The 16,851-nt window shown below is 40.0% G+C and overlaps 2 long non-coding RNA genes across 2 annotated transcripts; both read right to left on the bottom strand.

The window, feature by feature from the left end:
* Positions 1 to 317: 317 nt before the first annotated feature.
* LOC119027647 lies at positions 318 to 2,076 on the bottom strand. Its single transcript, XR_005077458.1, has 2 exons — positions 1,728 to 2,076; positions 318 to 1,553 (listed from the first exon to the last, which is right to left on the bottom strand). It is a non-coding gene; the product is annotated as an uncharacterized LOC119027647 (long non-coding RNA).
* Positions 2,077 to 14,559: 12,483 nt separating this feature from the next.
* On the bottom strand, positions 14,560 to 15,637 carry LOC119027626. Its single transcript, XR_005077437.1, has 2 exons — positions 15,487 to 15,637; positions 14,560 to 15,258 (listed from the first exon to the last, which is right to left on the bottom strand). It is a non-coding gene; the product is annotated as an uncharacterized LOC119027626 (long non-coding RNA).
* Between the last annotated feature and the right edge of the window lie 1,214 nt (positions 15,638 to 16,851).

Genomic DNA, 16,851 nt, shown 5'->3' on the forward strand with positions numbered 1-16,851 from the left:
GAGCTCACAGCTGATGATGTATCTGATCTTCTCTGCAGCAGCAGCTGATCCACATGTTGTCACAGGTTGGAAACCACTGGCGCCACCTGCTGACATTAACACATGACTGCAGCTGAAAATATGACAAATATGTCTTTACAAATGTTTCTAATGTTTTCAGTGGTTCAATGTTCTTCAGTTCATTTCATGTTTTAACTTTAACTGAATGTTCTCTGTTCTATAGTTCACCTGATTCTTCTTTACATCCTACAGGAGGCCAGTACAGGATATACTCAACTCAACTCAACTCAACTCAACTCAACTCAACTCAACTCAACTCAACTCAACTCAACTTTATTTATAAAGTACTTTAAGCAGGCATAGCTGGGACAAAGTGCAGTACATAAATAGGAAATACACCATAAAACATAAAAGACAATATAAAAAAACAATAACAACAAAAACAACAAGACACTAAAACAAGAGCAGAGTCTCATGCTGGGTTGAAAGCCGAAGGATAAAGATGGGTATTAAGATTAGTTTTAAAAATGGACAGTGAGGGGGCTCGTCTGATGTGTAGCAGGAGGACGTTCCATAGTTTGAGACTGGCAAAAGAAAAAGCTCTTTCTCATCTGAGCTTCTCTCGGTACCTCCAGGAGCAGCTGGTCAGCTGACCGGAGGCACCGGGCAGGACTGTAGGGATGGAGCAGCTCAGAGAGGTAAGGCAGGGCGAGACCATTTAAAGAATCTTAAGATGAACTCTACAGTGCACAGACAGCCAGTGGAGGGAGGCCAGAATGGGAGTAATGTGCTCCATCTTATGTGCTCCAGTTAAGAGGTGAGCAATACATATACAGGATATACTGTCAATGTTAATGTCATATCTTATTAATCATAGAGGCAACAACATAAAATATACAGAGTTACACATGTTGTACGAGGTCGACATGGTTCTCAGCATTATTTCAGTAAAGTGAACACAGAGCAGATTTCAGATCTGTCTTATAAGTGACAGAGTTTAATGAGACGTCTTGTCAAAATAATTGACAACAAAAGTGAAAAACAATGTTTCCTTAATCAACTCCATTATTGTTTATCTCCTCTGACTCTTTCATCATGGACACTTACTGAACAACATGAATGCAGGATGTGTTTCAACCGTTTCCACCGATCCTGCTGTGCTGTAACATTTCTAAAATCCTCCACTGGACTTTGTTTCTTAGACAGTGAATAAATAAAAGGCGACAAAGAAACCACACAACCACTGCTGCTGTCAGTCCCAGTTCATAGTAGAGGGTAATCCATATTCAACTGACCCTGTTCAGCTATGGTTGTTGTTAAAAATCATTAAGTTGTGGATCAAACTCTTTCCTTGATCCTGCTGAGCTGTAAAATTTGCTCCACTGGACTCTGTTTCTTAGACAAGACAGTGAATAAATGAAGGCGATGAAGAAATCACACAACAACCACTGCTGCTGTTAGTCCGAGTACACAGTAGAGGAAGATCATTCCCCAACTGACCCTGTTCGCTCTCTCACTGTTGGGTCTCTCAGGTTCGGGCCAATCCCTCGCTGCTGTAAAGAGACCAAACAACAGAACAGCTGAAGTTGTGACATATTTCTCAGATACTGTGAGAATGAAATGAAGGATTGTGGACTGTGGTCATCTTCAGTACTTTTCTTCGGGTTCTTGTTGATCCAAAAAAGCTGCTGAATTGAACCTGTTAATAAAGTTCTCAACCAACTTACCAGAGACGTTGAGCCAACATTCACCTGAGTCCACACCATAGTTTGTCCTCACATCACACAGGTACCAGCCTGAGTCCTCAGTCCTGAGTCTGGACACATGAAGTCTGAGTCGTCCGTCACTGAGGGCATCTTTGTCCAAATGGACTCGTCCTACAAACTGTTGATCCTGAGACTCTGGGACCACAACACCTCCATGTAGTAAAAACAGGACTAAGACTGTGTGACCAGTTTTCATCTCACAGAATATTACAAGAGAGTCAGGGGAAGTGTCAGCTGTGGTTGTGAACGTCCATTCCAGTGTGATGTTGTGGTTCTCCTCTGCCTGATAGGAGGTCTGTGTCACATTCACTACAAATGTTCCTGTTGAGGAGACAGAGAGGGAAAGTGAGGAGCAGACACACTGACAGCTTTAACATGGCAGCCTTTAAACTCCATCTACATGTTTCTGTGGACAGTTTAGTGACGTCTCAGAGCTGCAGAGGCTCATCAACATCAACTATTTGCTCACATGTGGGCGACTTTAACTGATTGATTGAATCACAGTGTAATAAAGTGAAGCTGTAAACTAACCACAGACACAGTTGAGGCTGATGAGCAGCAGGATCCTGCAGATCATCTTCTCCCTGTGAGAGGAGACAGAGGTGAAGAGTCATGTGATCACAGTTCAGTCCTCACATGTACCACAACCAACATCTACAGTCTGTCTTTAGTCTTTACAATACTCCTTTGTCTTTATTATCCTGCTCATGACACACAAGGATTCTTTGACTGGACACAGTCTTGATGCTCATGCTAAGCTGCTGTATTGGACTTCTGGCACAAGATGGTGCCAGTGTTTAAACTGTAAAGACGAAGAGTTAAATCCAACAGCTTTGATGGTGAGTCAATAACACATGAGCAGCTGTTTGGTTCAACAGATGAAAGTGAAGGGACAGAAAATCATCTAATTTCATAATAAAAAGAATGAAATTCTTAAAAGTATGTGGACATGTCAGTAAGCAACAACAGCGCAATCTAGTGAGAACAACACACAACAAGTGGTACATCAGACTTCAGTGTCTAGCTGTGGTGAAAATATTAGTGTTGTTAACAGTGTCTACATGTAAAGAAATGAGATAACACCTGCAAATAAACACAAACAACCTTGAATTTTGCATCATGTGTCTCTTAGTTTAACATGTCTCTTTATGAACCAACGTTTAAAGTCAAAAAGAATTAATCATTACCAAAGACTTTGAGAAAAGGAAAGTTTGTGGTAGAATTTAAATCCTCAGCTGACAAATACAACCTAAATGAACACTCACACATGTCAGGTCGAGAGTCTTTTCCAGATGAAATCATGATAACAGGACAGACTGGAGTGATCTGTATGATGAGTGTTTTTATACCATCTTTTACGCCCAAACTCACCAGGTGCTGGTGTTTTTATAAAGTGGACCCGCCCCTTGCACACCTCAGAGACCTATGTATGTCAACTTTAGAAATAGATGGTACGAATCGTCTTTATTCTCCAATCACACGGGTCTGTACACTTGCGTATTATGGGGTTTATTCGAGTGACTCACGTTGGTTAACACAGTTTTTAACACTATGATGTTACTTTATTTTCACTTTAAACAAAACAACATAGTTTAAGTTTTATTCTTTACATGCCGTAAAACATCTCAAATCAGGATTTCATGAAGTTTTTAAATGTTGTCAGACTTTCATGAGGCATTTGCTTGAAGCTTTATGATGTCATGAACAATATGTTCAGTATTATGACTGTTGATCATTTCTATTAATCAGAGGATCTTATTCAAGAAACTGATGCAATAAAATATCTCTTGTATCTTGTATCTCTTGTGTGTCTCTCCATGTTCAAGTAACTAATGTGACATGCAAATCAGTTTGCTACTGTTATATATATACACGTTTTGAAAAATGTTTTGAAAATCCTAGTTGTTTTTGTGGAAGCCGCTGTGATTTGGTAGTACTTTGAAGCCTAAACCATCACAATGGAATGAAATTCCTGTCAAAGCCTGTCTGCTTCCGTGTCTGAGAAAACAGTACAGTGTTCTGTGTGAGGGACCTGAGCTGACAGGTCCATCACGCCTCATCTACAAGGTCCACAAGCTCAGTTTTGAAGAGTGCTGTTGGTTAATGCATTGAGGAATGAACTGCTAACTCCTCCCTCAAAGCACTGAGACTTTCACCACCTGAGGATTGTGTGTCAGTTTTCTTTTAACTGAACCCCTCTGTCTCTTGAGTTGTGCTTGAGGGACGTTAACATCAGTGATGTTTGGACACACAGCGGTTACTCCGAGCCTGAGCAGGAAACACCAGAACACAGTCAAGTAGTCAGATCAGTATAAGAACTTGTACCCCAAATGTTTGTGGAAAAGAGATATGAGTTTACATTTCATTTAAGTTAATACACCCCTATTAACTATGGTTACAAGATGAGAGGTTTTGTCAGTTAATATGTCAGATGTATAACTCCTTCCTGATGGAAACATTGCACTGTCATGGTCTGTCTTGTAGCTTAGCCCTTGATATCTGTGGGTTGTGAAATCCTGATAAAGATCTGTTATGAAGAAGCTTCTTATGACTCGGAAAACTCCCTGTCCTCCCAAATCTTCTCTTCCCGTCATTGCACTGTGTAATCATGTAATCCCACTCTTGTTTTCCTGTAGAGTGTGTGATCGTATTTTATTTGTGTCTTGTGTGTTTGGTGTAACCATTCTGCTTTTGTGCTGCCGTCTTGGCCAGGTCACTCTTGGAAAAGAAGTTTTAAATCTCAATGAGTTTTTTTTTACCTGGTTAATTAAAGTATATTGAACTGGCAGATATCATAACACATAAGTTTGAACACTGAAATTCCTCAGTCCTATAACTATTTGACCTAGTTGTGGTGTGAAGTTTCCTGCACAGGTTCAGAGTGAAATCACAGTTGTTCATGTTGTTTCCTTTCGATGAGAGATATAAATGAGAGAAAGGTGGAAGGAAACAACATACCTTCTTGTGACCCCTGGAGAAAGTCACCAGACTCCACAAAAAAAAAAAAAAAAAAGAAAAAAATTACACTAAAACTTGAGGCTTTTGAAGTTAAGAGAAACTGTATAAACTTTGTCAAAGCCTGTCAGCAACACATCACTATTGGGCCCATTTGACAATTCAGCAGATGTTATAGTGGTAAAAAATGTACATGGTGATCATTTAACTGGTCAAATAAAATCATCTAGATACATTTAAACAGCAAGAAAACTTCAGATCAAATTTCTTTCCATCAGGGGAAAAGTCGAGTGTTTTCCATCATGCACTGTGTTCTGTGGAGAAAAGGGGAAAAATCTGCGGCTGTCTTTATGATTTAATCCTGATGCTTCAAATACATATTGATATATACAAAGGGAAGCTGGAAAGAAAGCAATATAACAGTGGTTTGACACTGAGCCTGAGCTGGAAGAACCATAACACAGTCAAGTATTCACATCAGAGCTAAGTAAGGGTGCAAAACAGGCATCGGAATACTTTCATACTTGTTGTTCTGTCACTGAGAAATCTCAGTTATGATGTCTGATGCCAGATAGCAGTGCAAGCCCCGTGCATGGAATTCAAAGTACAGCAAATCAGCCCAAGGCACTCGCCTGGCTGTGACTGTCCTTTCATAAAAACAGAAATGCCATTGTTGCAAGCTAGTTTGTCATTTGTTTATGACATTTTTTTTCTCATACCAGCCTAAACCTTGTCATGCAAAATTCCTTATTGAGAATGTTCTGACTACTTGACTGTGTCCTGGTGTGATGTTTCCTGCGCAGGTTAAATCCCAGTGGTTCAAGTTGTTTCCTTTCCAGCTTCCTCTCCTTTATATTCATATGTGTTTGAAGCATCAAAATTAAACAACAGAGACAGCTGCAGGTTTTTCTCTTCTCTCTACACAGAACACAGTGCATGATGGGAAGCACTCGACTTTTCTCCTGATGGAAAGAAATTTGATCTGAAGTTTTCTTGCTGTTTAAATGTAACTAGATGATTTTATTTGACCATGTTCATTTTTACCACTATAACATTAGCAGAATCAACAAGGAGGCCCAATCGTGCAGGTAATGTATAACAAACCTTGAGAAGATCTGCCTTCTGCACTGCACAAGTACTTTTAATTAAAAATCAGGATTTCATGACGTTTTTAAATGTTGTTGATGACGTCATTAAATTCTCGAAGCTTTGTGATGTCATGATCAATATTTTCAATATTATGATTCAAGAAACTGATGCAATAAGAATGTATCTCTTGTCTGTCTCTCCAGATTCTAGTAATTTATGCAACCTGTAAATAAGTTTGTTACTGTTATATCTGTGAAAAGTTTTATGACATAATATGGATCTGTTTGATATAAATATCATCCTCTCTATTCATTTGATCTGAATCTTTGTCTTCTAATGAACATTGTTACGATACACTGCCTTTACCTGATGTTCTGTTTATAATGTGAACATACTGTGAATAAATCCTTTAAAAAGAGAGAAGCTGTTTTCATTAACATGGTAATCATTGAATACGTCAATTAAAATCATCTGGTCACATCTAAACATTAAGAAAACTTCAGATAAGACTTCTTTCCATCAGGGGAAAAGTTGAGTGTTTCCCATCATGCACTGTGCTCTGTGGAGAGAAGAGAAAAATCTGCAGCTGTCTTCATGATGTAATTCTGATCCTCCACCCCATATGGATATATACGAGAAGAAGCTGGAAGGTAAACAACATAAATAACTGTGGTTGTACTCTGAGCCTGAGCAGAAACCTGAGCAAGAACCACCATAGTGGTCAGGTCAGTACATAACTGAAATCAGTGAACAAATAAATTGTCAAGCTTTTTGTTTAATCTTTGAAGCATTCTGCCCGGACAATGGGCTTGTTCTGCTTATAAAAATGGTAGCCCACATAACATACCTGAGTTGTATGTTGCTCATATCTGATAGAATGTTATTCACTGGTGTGGCAGAAAAAAACCTGAGGCATGTCAACAATGAGTGAGAAAATAAGCTGTTACAAAGTCATATCATGTGCTGGATACCCTAATTACTGGCAAAGATGCTGTACTTAACTAGTATTTTGAAAGAAAGGAGGATAAGAGTTTTGTTAATGGGATAAAATTTATTAAACACAATGTTCTGACTACTTGACTGGGTCCTGGTGGACAGTTTTCTGCACAGGTTCAGAGTGAAATCAGAGTTGTTTATGTTGTTTCCTTCTAGCTTCCTCTAATATTTCGATATGTGTTCACAGCATCAGAATTAAACCATACAGACAGCTGCAGATTTTTCTCTTCTCTCCACAGAACACAATGCATGATGGGAAACGCTCGACTTTTCTCCTGATGGAGAGAAGTTTGATCTGAAATGTTCTTGCTGTTTGAATGTAACTAGATGATTTTATTTGACCATGTTCATTTTTACCACTATAACCTGAGCAGAATTAACAAAAAGGCCCAATTGTACTTTAGAGACACACCGACATCTTGTTACAGTGAGTGACTCTACAGCAGCTGCAGTGTGTGAGCTGTGGGATGTTAACATCAGTAATCAATAAACAAACATCATCATCAGTACATTTAAAACATTAACATGTTTCTTTCTTTGTAAAAAACATCATTTTCCATCTAGGTAAAAGCCAACAGAGTACAGTGTTCTGTGTGAGGAACATGAGCTGACAGGTCTGTCACGCTTCATCTACACGGTTCACGAGGGCAGTTTTTAAGGAGTGCTGTTGGTTAATGCATTAAGGAATGAACTGCTAACTCAAAACATTGAGACTTTCACCACCTGAGGATTGTGTGTCAGTTTAGGTCTGAGCCAAGAGTCAGAACTCTTGGCTCAGACCCAGCCCTCTAACAGTAAAAGTGTTGATTGAAGGGAGTGTCCCTCTCAGTTTGTGTCAAGGCTGCTGGCCTGTTGCTATCGTCCAGGTCTAAAACTGATCTTTAACTGTACCCCTCTGTCTCTTGAGTTGTGCTTTAGGGACGTTAACATCAGTGATGTTTGGACACACAGCAGTAAAATGGTGGTTTATAAACCTGCAGTCTTCACCACTGTGATGTTATCAGTCATTAATGCGTCCTGTAAAGCAGTTTGTAACTGCCTTCATTTTATGTTTTCTCAAGAAGACTCAGAGAGACTTTGTGTCAAACTGGAAACACAAAGTGATGTGTTGGAAAATCGACTACAGACCTACAAACAATGTATGACACGTTTTATAAGACCATGCATACCGACTCACCACATGGGCAAACACCTGGACACCCTACAGAACACACTCATTCCACCAGATCAGCTGAGGTGCGTTGTCAGATCAGCTCTTATGTTGAAACGTAAGTTCTCACCGGTCCGCTCTGGTTCGTAACTGGTTCACTGCCCAACTGCGCTTTTTAGTTGTTTATCTCCCTCCATATTCTTTATTCCTCAGTCCTATTGAGAATTTTTTTTTTTGCCTGGAGATAGAAATGCGTTTACCCCTTATCCAAGCTATGGAAGATACATGTAGAGATACAGCAGTTCATGCTTTTCATGGCTGGATTCTCCATGCTAGGCGATATTTCGATAGAGTATGAGGCATGCTCTCAGAAAATGTGTGTTAACTTTCGAGAAAAAACTGTATTGTATATTTGCACTTTCTCAGTACTCTAATCACTGAGAAGTAGAATTCCTAAAAGTGGTAGCAACAGCAGTGTGTAACTGGTTCAGACAGAATTAAGTAATATGAAGCATGTGTGTGAGTTGTTTGAGTTGTACTATTCAAATGCTGTAAAACATCTCAAATCAGGTTTTCATGAACTTTTCATTTTGTCAGACTTTCATGAGGCATTTAATGCTTGACGCTTTATGCTGTCATGAAAGATATTTTTTTAAGATTGTCATTGTTGACAATTTCTATTAATTGGAGGATCTTATTCAAGAAACTGATGCATTTTCTTCTAGTAATGATGTGACTTGTAAATGAAGTTGATTTTAATTATTATTTATATGACATATTATAAATCTCCTTAATATAAATATCATCCTTTCTCTTTAGTTATTTTATCGTTGTCTGATGAACATTGTTACAATGCCCTGCCTTTACCTGATGTTCTGTTTATAATGTGAACAACTGTAAATAAATCCATTAATATGAGAGAAGTTGTTTTCATTAACATGGTAATCATTGAATACGTCCATTAAAATCATCTTGTCACATCTAAACATTAAGAAAACTTAAGATCAAACTTCCGTCCATCAGGGGAAAAGTCAAGTGTTTCCCATCATGCACTGCGCTCTGTTTTGAGAAGAGAAACATCTGAAGCTATCTTTATGATTTAATTTAGATGCAAACACACGTCGATATATACAACAGGAAGCTGGAAAGGAAACAACATAACTGTGGTTTTACTCCGAGGCTGAGCAGGAAATATCACAACGCAGTCAATTGGTCAGATCAGTATAAGAACTTCTACCCCAACTAGAGCAGGTGTCTTTGAGATAACTCCCATTCCTTGGAACTGGCACAGTTCAGCAAAACAAAACATTGACTTGTGAAGTCATGTTTTTGTATTACAGATAGCAATAAGGGTGTATTGGGGCAGAAGAATCTGATATGAGTATCTGCAGAGAACAGTCCTTTCCCAACTTCTGTGATCTTGTGATTACCCTGAGTTCCTTTCTGTTTTAGCAGTCCAAGCAATTGACATATCTTGTAGCTCTCGGGGGTTTCAAGACAGTTATAAAAGAGAGAGAATTAAGCTCAATTAACGAGCAGCATGACAGGGCATGTGTTTGGTAAATTAGTGGTTCCACCATGCCATCCATCTATCCATCTATCTTCTGCTTATCCGGGGCCGATTCGCGGGAGCAGCTGTCTGAGCAGGAACGCCCAGACTCACCCAGGACAATTCCTCTAGCTCCTCTAGTTGGATCTCAAGGTGTTCCCAGGCCAGCTGTGAGACATAGTCACTCCAGCGTGTCCTGGGGCCTGAGCCACCCCAGCTGGCTCCTCTCGATGTGGAGGAAACCCTGCGGAGGAAACTCATTTCGGCCTCCTTTCAGCTCAGCTCTCTCTTAACCATGACAAACTGAGACAACGACTGCATTACTGTGGCCGCTGCACCAATCTGCTTGTCAATCTCGCGCTCCATCCTTTTCTAACTAGTGACATTCCATGTCCCCATGGCCAGAGTCACCTTCCAAGGATTGGGTTGTCAGAGCCCCCGCCCATGTCTGCTACCCAAATCACATGGCACCAGCCCCTTCTTACACAATGCGTATTAAAGAATAAAGCAAATCGATGGTAAACATGTCACATTTTACAAATACACCAAATTAACTACAATAAAGTGCTTCTAAAGACCCTTGGAGAAAGTCACCAGACTCCACAAGAAAAAGAACACTAAAATTTGGGACTTATGAAGTTAAGAGAAAGTGTATAAACTTTGTTAAAGGCTGTCAGCAACACATCACTATTTAGGCCCATTTGATAATGGGTAACATAAGATGTTGTAGTGGTAAAAAATGTATATGGTAATCTTTTAACTGGTCAAATAAAATCATCTAGTTACATTTAAACATTAAGAAAACTTTAGATCAAACTTCCTTCCATCAGGAGAAAAGTTGAGTGTTTCCCATCATGCAGCAAAATGTATGTTACTGTTTCTCTGTAAATTCTGCATTAAATACAAAACATTGATATGTTTCTTTCCTTGTAAAAGGATTTAGTTTGTGGCCTTATCGCTGTCAAAGCCTATCAAAAAATTTTTTCTTTTACCTATATATCACATTTTCACAGTAAACATACATTTTGCAAACACAGTTAACAGTAACTAACATAAGCTGCTTCTCTTTCCATCAGGGGAAAAGTCGAGCATTTCCCATCATGGACTGTGTTCTGTGGAGAGAAGGTGAAAAATCTGCAGTTGTCTTTATGATTTGATCCTGATGATTCAAATACATATCGTTAATTACAAGAGGAAGCTGGAAAGGAAGCAATATAACTGTGGTTTTACACTGAGCCTGAGCTGGGAGAACCATAACACAGTCAAGTAGTCAGATCAGACAAGATCTAAGTAAGGCCTTGCAAGATTTATTCATGTCTCATCCTGTCTCTTGTTCTCTCTCTAATAATCTCAATAATGATCTTTTGCATCAGAGAAGAAAACAAGTCTCTCAAATGGAATGCAAAACATAGGAAACTCAGCTGTGACGCTCACTAGTGATAGGAATGGCACTTATTCTTACTGAACTGAATCTCTAGAATCCGTTCAGTAAAATTATTCGCTCAAAAGATTCGTTCTCTGAATTGTTCAGTGCTCTCCAACTCCCTGAACTGATAAACAGCCAAACGACCCGTCATTCAGTCAATAATTCAGCCCTGAGGTTCACGTTCACTTACTGAGGGACGGTGCACTGCTCCGAGTGGTACACATGCACTAAAATTATTACACGGTGAAAGTGTCCTCTGTGAGCAGTAAAATCACTTGACATGATGCTACACGGATGTTGGCAACACAGCGCTAATTTTAGCAATACAGTTACTGGACGTGAATCATCTCCTCTGCCCTGGCTGAGTGAGAGACTCGGCATCACTTTCAGCACAATGCGTGAACGAGAGTCACGCTCTCAGCGTCAGTTCTCTGCCTGCAGTAGGTTCGCCAATCATGAATGAATCACAGCGTGAACGAGAATCACGTTCGCAAACTTGAGTGACGGCAGCTGCTGAGAAGCACGTTTGCGAACGTGAGTTACTTTTACTGCGCAGTAAAACCACTTTAGATAATGCTACACTGATGTTTGCAGAATCACGCCCGGACAACTCTCTGAGTGGGTCGCGGAAAATACACTCCCGGCCGAATGAATCGGCCCATGAAGTGGCAACTTTAGTTTACTCACTGATAAGAATGGTCTGCTGACATATCAAATATCCGACCGACATAACACTAGTTTTGACTACGTACTTGACTGTGTTCTGGTGTAATGTTTCCTGCGCAGGTTCAGAGTGAAATCCCAGTGCTTCAAGTTGTTTCCTTTCCAGCTTCCTCTCCTTTATATTCATATGTGTTTGAAGCATCAAAATTAAAGAATAGAGACAGCTGAAGGTTTTTCTCTTCTCTCTACACAGAACACAGTGCATGATGGGAAGCACTCAACTTTTCTCCTGATGGAAAGAAATTTGATCTGAAATTTTCTTTATGTTTACATGTAACTTGATGATTTTATCTGACAATGTTATTTTTTACCGCTGTAACGTTAGCAGAATTAACAAGGAGAACGAGAGAGAGAGAGAGAGAGAGAGAGAGAGGACAGAGTGAAATATCATAACACATCCTTAATCCTGACATCAACTTAAATCTTTTCTTTCTTTTTTTTTTTTTTTTTTTTCTTTTAGGTCATTAAAGACCAACTAAACCAAACCTTGTGTTGAGCACAGAACATGATGGAGTGTCAGATCACCCTGCTGTGATGGAAACTTAAATACTGACACAGACGAGCTTGTAAGTGATCGGTGGTGTGTGGATGAAACTGTGATGAGACAACAGAGTACAGTGTTCTGTGTGAGGGACCTGAGCTGACAGGCCCGTCACACCTCAGCTACAAGGTCCACAAGGGCGGTTTTTAAGGGGTGCTGTTGGTTACAGCACTGAGGAATGAGCAGCTAACTCCTCCCTTAAAAATTCAAGACTTTCACCACCTGAGGATCAAGAAATGAGAAGTCTTCGTCATGTTGTGTTAAAAAAGGTGAACTCCAAACGGGCTGTCTGTGTTGTGAGGATGAGGAAGTAACTTCGGCTCAACTTGTGACTTTCACCACTGAAACACTCAAACACAGACTGCTGACATCTACTCGTTTACATCGACTGTAGTAAAGTTTAACCACAACCAGAATAATGAAAATATTAGATACATATGAATAGAGAATATATTTATATCAGAGATATTCATTAGAAAAACATTCTCAAATACACTAATTTGTCTGGTCTGACAGTTTAAGATGGAAAAATGTCTAAAATGTCTTTTATTCCAGCTGAGGTGGTTTCAGGTGTCTCTCATAGTTTAACGTGTTTCTATATGAATCAGTGGTTAGAGTCAAGAATAAGACTGTGTCTTTAAAAGTAGAGGCTGTTTCGTTTAGGAATGCCCTCACATAGGTGACTGATCCCAGTGACAACTGGGTCAAAAGTGACAGAACAAGATGTGATATGAAAACATGAGGATACACTCTTATTTTAAATTCATGTACAAAAGTTCCCTTTATGATGTCTTTTTGTTAGCAGCTGCCTCATGTTCTTATGTGTTGTATGATATTACAGGACATAGTGAACATGAGAACAAAAGGAAAAATTTGGGCAAAGTGAGTGTGGAACCTTTGTTTTTCCCTTTTTGTGCCAAACTTGTCAAACTTGCATAAGTAAGTCAGCTGTACGAGGGATATTCTACGAGAAACATTGTTTCCCTGTTGTAACTCCTGTGTGTGAGAAGATTTTGCTGATGGAAATTAAATAGAATCAGTTTTGATATTTATCACATATTCAAGGTTGTTGTTTGTGTTTATTATCAGTTGTTTTCTTATGGCTTTATATGGACACACTGTTTAAATGCATTTCTAATGTATGAGTGTTACAATATTGACAACACGACAACATGTCCCAGATACACAGATTTCAACTGTGTGCAGGAGCAGCACTAGTTCTGCAGTGTTTTCCTGTGGCAGCTAGATTATGCTATTTGCAGCTGGCTGGGAAGTTCAACTACCAGCGCCATCTTGTGTCAAAGTACAATACAGCAGCTTAGCATTAAGGTGGAATGCTACTTTCTTCCGGCAACAACTATCCACGCGAGATCTCACGTGACTTTTCTGGCTTTTGATTTTAGTATTGTTTCTTATATGAGGCTCCTTCTTCAACTTTAAGGTCAATATTGTTTTTCACAAACGACAAAACAACAAATTATATGTGCATTTATATGGAACTAAGCTTTAAGAGCGTTCCACCTGAGCTGTCCGCAGTGTTATGTTGCATTCGGAGATCGATACTTGTTAGAAAACACTACTGCTAACGTGAGTTGTTCAAAAACCTTCTTTTTAGTAAACTCTGTGTACATAAACAATGTTCTCAATGCTGGTGTTCATGTGTAGAGACCCTGGTGATACTACCAACAAAGTTTCATGTTTTGTCGAGCCTTCTTACTGTTTTAAAAATAGTGATTTTGATGCTAACATAGTATTTGCTCCTAGTACTCCATGGAAAATGAATTTGACCCGAAAACGAAAATACGGTCAATCTTAAAAGTTGCGCTCACGTCGTAATTATGCTTTGCTTTGTCTTTCTGTGTTTTTATGTTCTCTGTTCTGCCTTCTTGTTTTAACACACTTTCAAATCGGCTTCTTTGTGTTTGGCTCGACTTTATTCTGTAATATTGTCTTGCTGAGTTTCAAAGCACTTTGAAAACTCTCTTTTTAAAGGTGTTATATGAATAAAGTTTATTATTAATATTATTAAAGTAATTTTGAACATAATAAAATTAACTTTGCATTGACATATTAGCCCTCTCCTTCTGAGCGTGTGCTGATATTGATAAGTGTGTTTCATGTACAGCGCTGCCTAAGTACATCTTCAAAGAGCGATCAAAGCTCGGAGAGGTTTCGCTCAGCTGGTTTTCATCACTGAATGAATGTTACGTCCCTCTTGATCAGGGTGTTAGACAGACCATGTTGACAGTGTGCAAAAACTTAAATTCCTCTTGAGGGGTAAAATGTGTTCTCACCTCAAGAAAGACTATGTCTGACATTTTCCATACATTACTGTACAACTGCTACATACTACAAAATAAAGCAATTTGCACAAGAATTTTATTTCTTTATTTCTTAAAATTCAAATCCAAATTTCAATGATTATTTTAAAAATTGTGGGGAAACCGGAGCACCCGGAGGAGACCCACAGAGACCTGGGGAGGACATGTTGACTCCACACAGACGGCACACATACAGCTCAGAGCTACTGACACAGTGGGGGGAACATTTCTGATTAGCTCCCTGTGCAATGTCTGCAAGTTATATGTGTTCTTCTGGGGGAGGTAATGGTGATGTACTGCCCCCCTCATGCCCGACCACAGGTGACATGTGGTATCTACTGGCTGTCCACAGTAGAGAGGTCTTCAGTTTGATGGTTGATCAACTCAAGCTCATGTTTTGATGAGCAAATGTGACAGCTTGCATCTTATTTCTTAAACTTCATCAACCGTTGGAAAAAGTCAGATATTCTCTTCCAGAAAGATTTTTTTGTTTTGACTGGGAGATTTTTCCAAGAGTCTACCTGTTGAAGATCCGGTGGTATTAAGAGGAGCCCCCACTCATCACACAGGTCCTCGTCCTCAAAGTCGAGAGACAAGTCAAAATCTTCAAGGGCCGGTGCACTGGAGGTGGACGCCTGCTGGTCCCACAGCTTCGCCTCAGAGTCTAGAGGCACGTCAAACTCTTCAAGGGCCGGTGCTGTATAAGTCAACGGCCACTGGTGCAGCAGCTCCTCCTCAGAGTCTAGAGACAAATCAATCGGTTTAAAGAATGCTGCAGTGGAGGTGGACGCCTGCTGGTCTCACAGCTCCTCCTCAAGGACTTGAGTCTCGTCTGAAAGTTCAGGGTACGGTGCTGTCAAGCAGCCCCACGCATTTCAGCAATGAGTTTTTGTGAGCCTTGGCTTCCTCGTCAAGCTCCTGCTGGAGAGTTTCAGCGTGTTGTCTCACTGTCATGATTTCAGTTTCATACCATTGGCTGATATCATGTTGTGGCTCACTGATTCTGTCCAGTTTTTCATGGAGAAGGTTGTTCGCCTGGTATAATCTGACTCAGAAAAATGCTGTTGTCTCTGAAAAGAATTGTCCGTATCAGATGTCTTTCTCTTTGCGCTTCTCGTTGTGTTAGTGCTCTCACGTTTTCACAGCTGTGTCAGTGGTAGACTAAGAGCTGGACTGAAGAGATGTTGTCCTGTTGACCTACTGTTAAATCAGAATGGAATGTTGCTTTGATGGAATGGAGGTTCTGTTTGGCTTTGATTCTATTGCTTTGATTCTATTGGCTGGATGCTATTGGTTCTGTTCTATTGGTCTGATTCTGTTGCTTTGATCTCAAACACACACACATGCACACACACACACACACACACAACTGATTCCTTGTCTAACAGCACACAGTGGAGAACCAGCAAAACTCTTATAGATGTTTCAGTAACCAAATAAAAAATGGCTGAGCAAAGAATTGTTCGGTCTCAAATCCACTTTATTTTTATATTTTTATTGTATTTATTTATGTTTTTGCTGTCCCTGCTCGCAGCTTGTCTGGTGCTAACAGAACAAGTATGAAATATAAAGTACCTGTCAAACACATCTCTTACGCTCTGATCAATAATAAATATGACACCTGTTTCATCGGCTCCTGTGGTTTTTACATACAAGAAATAAAAAATAAATAAGAATGCCAATCCATCTGAACATCTGTTACGATGTGACGGAACATGTCGGATCCCTGGAGGCGACACTGTGGAGTGAACTTGGCTCTGACCTGTCGGGTCATGGACACGGAACCTCTGAGGGTATCCAGAGGTGTCTGGGTCCTTTGAGTCCTCTGGGATGCGAGGTGGGACCCTCATGGATCAGACTTGTTCCAGCACGTTCGATGGATGCTCAGTCGAATTGGGTGCACAACAATTTGGAGGCCAGGTCGACACCCTAAGCTCTCTGTCACGTTCTGGTGGTTGAGCAGCGTTTGGGTCAGATATACAAGTCAAGTTGCATCCACATAAATACCAGGACAGCAGTGCAGTTTGAGAGGAACGACCGCAGCAGAAACCAAACCGCTCTGAATGGATAGTTGGATTATTTTGAAAGCGGAATTCTGAGACTGAGATGAAACTAATACGGTGGATATGAAGTGCAGTTGTGTGACTATCCAGCAGTTTTCAACCTGAGGTCGACTTCGGGATTTTTCACCAACAGGGTCTATAAAATTTGCTGAAACGTTGTGGAAATGAGCGTACACTGGGATGATGAGCGAGGCAGCTGGTCTCTGCTGTTATCTGTTGTTGTGTTTGTCGCGTACACGTGCTAACAGGTTTACACAGGTGACATCACGCAG

The sequence above is a fragment of the Acanthopagrus latus genome, chromosome 10 (assembly GCF_904848185.1).
Source record: "Acanthopagrus latus isolate v.2019 chromosome 10, fAcaLat1.1, whole genome shotgun sequence".
NCBI lineage: Eukaryota > Metazoa > Chordata > Actinopteri > Spariformes > Sparidae > Acanthopagrus > Acanthopagrus latus.